This window comes from Triplophysa rosa, linkage group LG14 (assembly GCF_024868665.1).
Source record: "Triplophysa rosa linkage group LG14, Trosa_1v2, whole genome shotgun sequence".
In the NCBI taxonomy this organism is placed as follows: Eukaryota; Metazoa; Chordata; class Actinopteri; order Cypriniformes; family Nemacheilidae; genus Triplophysa; species Triplophysa rosa.
Genome location: NC_079903.1, coordinates 1,312,279 through 1,318,928, shown reverse-complemented (window position 1 = coordinate 1,318,928; position 6,650 = coordinate 1,312,279).

The window sequence follows — 6,650 nt, the reverse complement described above, 5'->3', positions numbered from 1 at the left end:
GGGCAATCTGACCAATCATAATGCAGATATATGCCATTTTTTGCCACAGGTGAGTCAGTAGATTAACTTTACTCAACTCAATTCAACTTTATTTATATAGCGCTTTTACAATTTTCATTGTTACAAAGCAGCTGCACATGAGACACATTGACTACAAGCAAAACAATCAAAGTTGTACCTGCAAAAACAAGAAAAGGTTGAAACACAGAAGACAGACACACCCACACACAAAACACTCCACACACAAAACACGCACACGCACCAACACACACAGACACAGAGACACACACACACACGGATGCGCACGCACACACACACAACACACACACACACACGTACGTACACAGACAAGTACGCACACACACACACGCTCAGTGAGAGCACACATTTAGGATAAAGGAGAGAGAAGCACAGGTCAAATATAACAGATAATAAATTCCTATATGCAATATTAATTAAGTAAAACTTTAAAATTCTAAAGCAGCCCCCCCGGTCAGGCAGATAGTGCAAAAACAGTATGCAAACGGTGGCGAGGAACCCAAAACTCTAATCGAGAAAAAAAACCTCAGGAGAACCCAGGCCCAACCAGGGGATTCCAGTTCCCCTCTGGCAAAAGCTGCTGCCTCTGCACAAGCTCCAGAGAACTTGCACAACAAGGCTAAATAAAATAAATAAACTTAATAATAAAATAAATTATAGTTTAAGATTATCATTAATAATCTAATAGCATTTGAAATTTTGTGGTGAAGACATGTCAAGAGACCGCGTCCTTCTTTATCCAGCTCTATCATCTCAGCTCTTGTCAGGTCCCCACTTCCCATTCTCCGCTCTACCATCAGGTCAGGCCATGAACTGCATCCTGCTCGCTGTGGTAACCTTGGAACAATGAGACAAGACTGGCTGAGAGTAGAGTACTGTTCTGTACTCTTTGATGCAACAAGTACATCAGTTGTGTTTTTGGTTCCGGTTGATCTAACTAATGCAGCCTAAACCCTGAAGATTTATATTATGGAAGAGTAGTGTATGCAAGATTAAAAAGATGCGTCTTTAGTCTAGATTTAAACTGACAGAGTGTGTCTGCCTCCCGGACAGTGCAGGGAAGACTATTCCAAAGTTTAGGCGCTAGATAGGAAGAAGGATCTACCACCTGCACTTGATTTTGAAATTCTAGGTATTACCAACTGACAGGACGCCTGAGAGCGTAATGCACGTGAAGGACTATAATACAAAAGGAGTTCATTCAAGTACTGAGGAGCTAAACCATGTAGGGCTTTATAGGTAATAAGCAAGATTTTAAGTTAACGCGATGCTTTATAGGTCAACCAGTTGCAAGGTTGACAGAACCGGGCTAATATGTTCATACTTTTTTGTACGTGTAAGAACTCGAGCTGCCGCGTTTTGGACCATTGGAGTTTTTGTAATAAGCCTGCAGGGCAACCACCTAACAGTGCATTACAGTAATCTAGTCTTGATGTCATGAATGCATGAATTAACTTCTCTGCATCTGAGATTGACAGCATATGACGTAGTTTAGATATATTCTTAAGATGGAAAAACGCAATTTTACAGGTGTTGGCGACGTGGCTCTCAAATGACAGATTACTATCGAATAGAACGCCAAGATTCTTTGCTGACGACGAGGGTTTTATGGAACATCCGTCAATAGTTAAAGCAGTATTCTTGGTTGTTACTTATAGCAGTTTTCGGACTGACTTGCTATTTCGCGTGACACCTCATTGTTTATTGCTACAAATTGAAAACGGTCGGATAAATAAGATTTAAACCATTTCAAAGCTATTCCCTTAATGCCGACAGTAATTTTCGAGTCTATGTAGGAGTGTGCTGTGGTCAATGGTATCGAATGCAGCACTAAGGTCTAGCAGCACCAATAACGAGATACAACCTCGGTCAGACGCCAATAGCAGATCATTTGTAACTCTGATCAAAGCAGTCTCTGTACTGTGACATGCTCTAAATCCAGACTGGAATTCTTCATTGATGTCATTCCTTTGGAGGAAGGAGCATAATTGAGTTGAAACTACTTTTTCCAGAACTTTAGATATGAAAGGTAGATTCGATATAGGCCTGTAGTTCCTTAGTTCTCTAGGGTCGAGTTGGGGTTTTTTTGACAAGGGGCCTTATAACAGCCACCTTATATGCTTTAGGCACATGTCCTAATGTCAGAGATGAGTTAATAATACCAAGAAGAGGATCTATAATTTCTGGGAGCATCTCTTTCAGTAGATTTGTAGGTATAGGGTCTAGTATGCATGTTGTTGATTTAGATGATCTAATAATTTTAGACAGCTCATCTTGATCTACGGTATAAAATAATTGCATTTTCTCCTTAAGGGCGCTGTAGTTAGTTTGTTCAGCGGGTTTCACTTCTGATTGCATTGTTATAATTTTTTCTCTAATATCTTGGATTTTATATGTGAAGTAGTTCATAAATTCATCACTGCTATGCTGATATACAGGATCAGAAGTCACTGACGATTTATTTTTTGTTAAATTTAGCCACCGTACGAAAAATTGTACAGAATACCTCTAATTTAGTTTTCTTAAAGTTGCGCTCCATTTTTCGGGCCGCTTTCTTTAGAGCCTGAGTGTGTTCATTATACCACGGTGTGGGGCTGCCATTTTTAATCTTCTTTAAACGTAGTGGAGCAACTTTGTCTAGCGTTACCGAGAAGGTGGAATTAAAATTTTCAGTGGTAATGTCAAGATCTTCAACGTTATTTCTCATGATTTGAGACAATTCGGGCAGATTATCGAGAAACGCATCTTTGGTAGTTGAAGTTATTGTTCTACCATATTTGAACAATGAGTTTTATTTGCAGCCGTAGGCCAGTGAAGCAAACATAATACCAGATAATGATCCGAAATGTCTTCACTCTGCTGAAGGATTTTAACGTCGTCCACATTTATACCGTAAGACAGTATTAAATCTAAAGTATGATTACGAAGGTGAGTGGGTCCTGACACATGATTGACTAATCGCCCATGGAGTTAAGAGTGTCTTTGAAAGCCATTCCTAAGGCATCTGTAACGTTATCTACATGGATGTTAAAGTCACCAACGACAAGGAGTCTATCTGCGGCCAGTACTAGTTCTGATAAGAACCCACCAAATTCTTTAATAAAATCTGTGTGGTCCCTGGAGGCCTATATACAATAGCTAGAATCAATTTAAAAAGTGTTTTATCTTTAGTATTAGGTGTTGAAACATGAAGAACCATGACTTCAAAAGAATTAGTATTTAGAGTTCAGACTTCTGGGAAATGCTAAAGAGTTATTGTAAAGTGCTAGCTATGGGAGGCTGCGTATTAATGTATCACTTGTAGACGTTATGAAATATTACAGTTCTGAGTTCTATTTCATGATACTGGTGTGAATAACAACTTCCAGCAGAATTCCTGATTCTTCAGGGGTGTTGATGAACAAGGAGAAACGTTTACCACATACGTAAATTCAGCGTAACTGAGCTTCTAATTCAAGGATGAGAATGGGACTGTCATAAGATGACATGACACCTTCATAATCATGACCATGACCATCTTTATAATGTCAATGAATTTTCATCAAAATGAAGATCATATTCATGGCATGTTACTTCATAAGTTTCTGATTTGTGTCATTTAATGCAATACGATGACATTATGTTTGAGTTGTCTTTCGTTACTGACAAACCTTGACATAAAGCAATAATGCATCCTATAGACGTGTCAGTACTCTTTGTCATACAACCTTGACTACCCTAATGATCAAAGATTCAAATATATTCTTAAGAGCACCTAACCCCTATACCACACCCCTTACCCTTAAACCTAACCACTTGTCAACCATGTAAAACACAACACACAAGTAAAATTACAGTCATTGTGGAGTGCCCAATAAAACGAGGAGACAAAAAACGAAGATTGCGGGGTCGCATATACTCTCCACTGATTATATATAACTCTTCAAGCACGCAACAGCAGAGTCCAGTTAAAACCAACAGACCCACACATCAGCTTAAACAAGAACAACACAACTAACTCCTCCCTCCCTTAAAGGTACAGTACCTTGGTGAATGTCTCCCTTCATATTACTTGTGGTTCGCCACACAGGCCCCCCCAGAATTCACCCCTAAAAACAGGCCAGACCGAACATATACCCCAAATAAAACATAGGTCTCCATGCATACTTGCAAAACAGAACAGCGTTTACAGTGTATATAAAAGTCAACGGAGAGGGGGGCGGATCAGGCGGCCATAACGGCTTCGCTTAGCAGGAGAGGGGCGAAGGGCCAGGGGCAGGGCAGGGGCCGAGGCTACCGCAGGGGGGCGCCCTCGCCGAGGAGGCTGGGCCAGCTGAAACGGCTTACCAATATCCACATGAGCAGGCTTGAGACGGTCTATCGCCACCCGCTCAGGCCTGCCCCCCATATCCACAACAAAGTTCTTAGACCCTCCCACCAGGACGCGGAAGGGTCCATCGTAGGGGGGCCGCAGCGGGGTACGATGGCCATCGTGGCGGATGAAAACATACTTGGCCGACGGTAAATCCTTGGGCACGTAGGATTGGGGGAGGCCATGGTGAGTCGTGGGAATAGGAACAAAAGCATCGGCAATGTCCCGGGACACAGCCCGATGAGAGGCCACAGACCACTGGGCCGTGGCATCCGGAAGAAACTCCCCCGGAACGCGCAGAGGCTGGCCGTACACCAACTCGGCCGATGAGGCTTGCAGATCTTCTTTGGGGGCGGAGCGAAGGCCAAGCATGACCCATGGGAGGCGGTCAGCCCAGTCGCAGTTCGTAAGGCTGGCCCGTAGCGCGGCCTTCATGTCACGATGAAACCGCTCGCAAAGTCCATTGCTCTGTGGGTTATAGGCTGTGGTACGGTGGACCTTCACCCCCAAGACCTCGGCGACCGCAGTCCAAAGCTCCGATGTGAACTGCGGACCTCGGTCCGAGGAGAGGTCAGACGGTGTACCGAAACGGGCCACCCAAGCCATAATGAACGCCCGGGCCACTTCAGCTGATGTAGTGGAGGACAGGGGAACCACTTCTGGCCACCTGGTGGTCCTGTCCACCATGGTGAGGAGGTAGGTGTAACCACGGGAGGGGGGTAAGGGGCCCACCAGGTCCACATTCACATGATCAAAACGTCTCTCTGGCACTTTGAAGGGTGCCAAGGGGGCTTTGGTATGACGAGTCACCTTTGCGCGCTGGCACGCCACACAGGCAGCAGCCCAGGCCCTGACGTCCCTCCGCAGGCCTGGCCAGACGAACTTGGCCCCCACCAGCTTGGTAGAGGCCTTCACCCCCGGGTGGGAAAGGCCGTGGATGGCGTCAAAAACCTTACGCCTCCAGCCAGCAGGTACCATAGGGCGCGGTTGGCCAGTGGAGACATCACAGAGGAGCGTAGCGTTGGCCGTGTCAAAAATCACATCCTCCATGAGCAATGCCGTGGGGGCTGTCCTGTAGGCTTGCACCTCAGCGTCCGCGTTCTGATCCACCGCCATAGTAGCGTAGTCGAGGCCCAAGTGGACGGACCCAGCAACAGCCCGGGAGAGGCAGTCGGCTACGAAATTGTCTTTACCGGCCACGTGCTGAATGTCAGTAGTAAACTCGGAGATGGCAGAGAGCTGACGCTGCTGTCGACCAGACCATGGTTCCGAAGACTTGGCCATAGCAAACGTCAGCGGTTTGTGGTCCACAAAAGCCGTGAAACGCCGGCCCTCCAACAGGAACCGGAAATGACAGGTGGCAAGGAAAAGACCCAGGAGCTCCCTGTCGAAGGCGCTGTATTTCCTCTCGTTGTCACGGAGCTGCCTGCTGAAAAAGGCCAGCGGCTGCCAGGCTCCGCCCACCCACTGTTCACACACCGCCCCCACGGCGTAATCAGAGGCGTCCGAAGTAAGAGCAACTGGGGCGGTTGGAGACGGGTGCGCCAGCAGAGCAGCGTTGGCCAGCGCGGTTTTGGCAGCATCAAAAGCCTCCGTCATCGCTGGGGCCCAATCCAACACGTCCGCCGGCCTCCCACCCCGCAAGGCGTCGTATAAGGGTCGCATGAGGTGGGCCGCATGGGGGAGGAAACGGTTGTAGAAGTTCACCATACCCAAGAACTCCTGCAGGGACTTCACAGTGCGTGGGCGTGGGAAACTGGCGATGGTGTCCACCTTTGCCGGGAGGGGCACGGCCCCCTGTGGGGTGACGTGGTGGCCGAGGAAAGTGATGGACGACCGGCCAAACACACACTTAGCCGGGTTAAGGATGAGACCATGCTCGTTGAGCCGGCCGAATAGCTGCCGGAGATGCGTCAGGTGGTCATCTGCGGACGCGCTGGCCACGAGAATGTCATCCAAGTAAACAAATAGGAAGGGCATGTCCCTCAGCACAGAGTCCATGAGGCGCTGAAATGTCTGCGCTGCACCCTTGAGGCCGAAAGGCATCCGCAGGAATTCAAAAAGGCCAAAGGGTGTGATGACCGCTGTCTTGGGGACATCCTGCGGGTGGACAGGCACCTGGTGGTAACCGCGCACCAGGTCCACCTTCGAAAAGATGGTGGCGCCGGCTAGGTGGGCGGAGAAATCCTGTATGTGCGGCACCGGGTACCGGTCGGGGGTGTTGGCGTTGTTCAGGTGTCGGAAATCACCACAGGGCCGC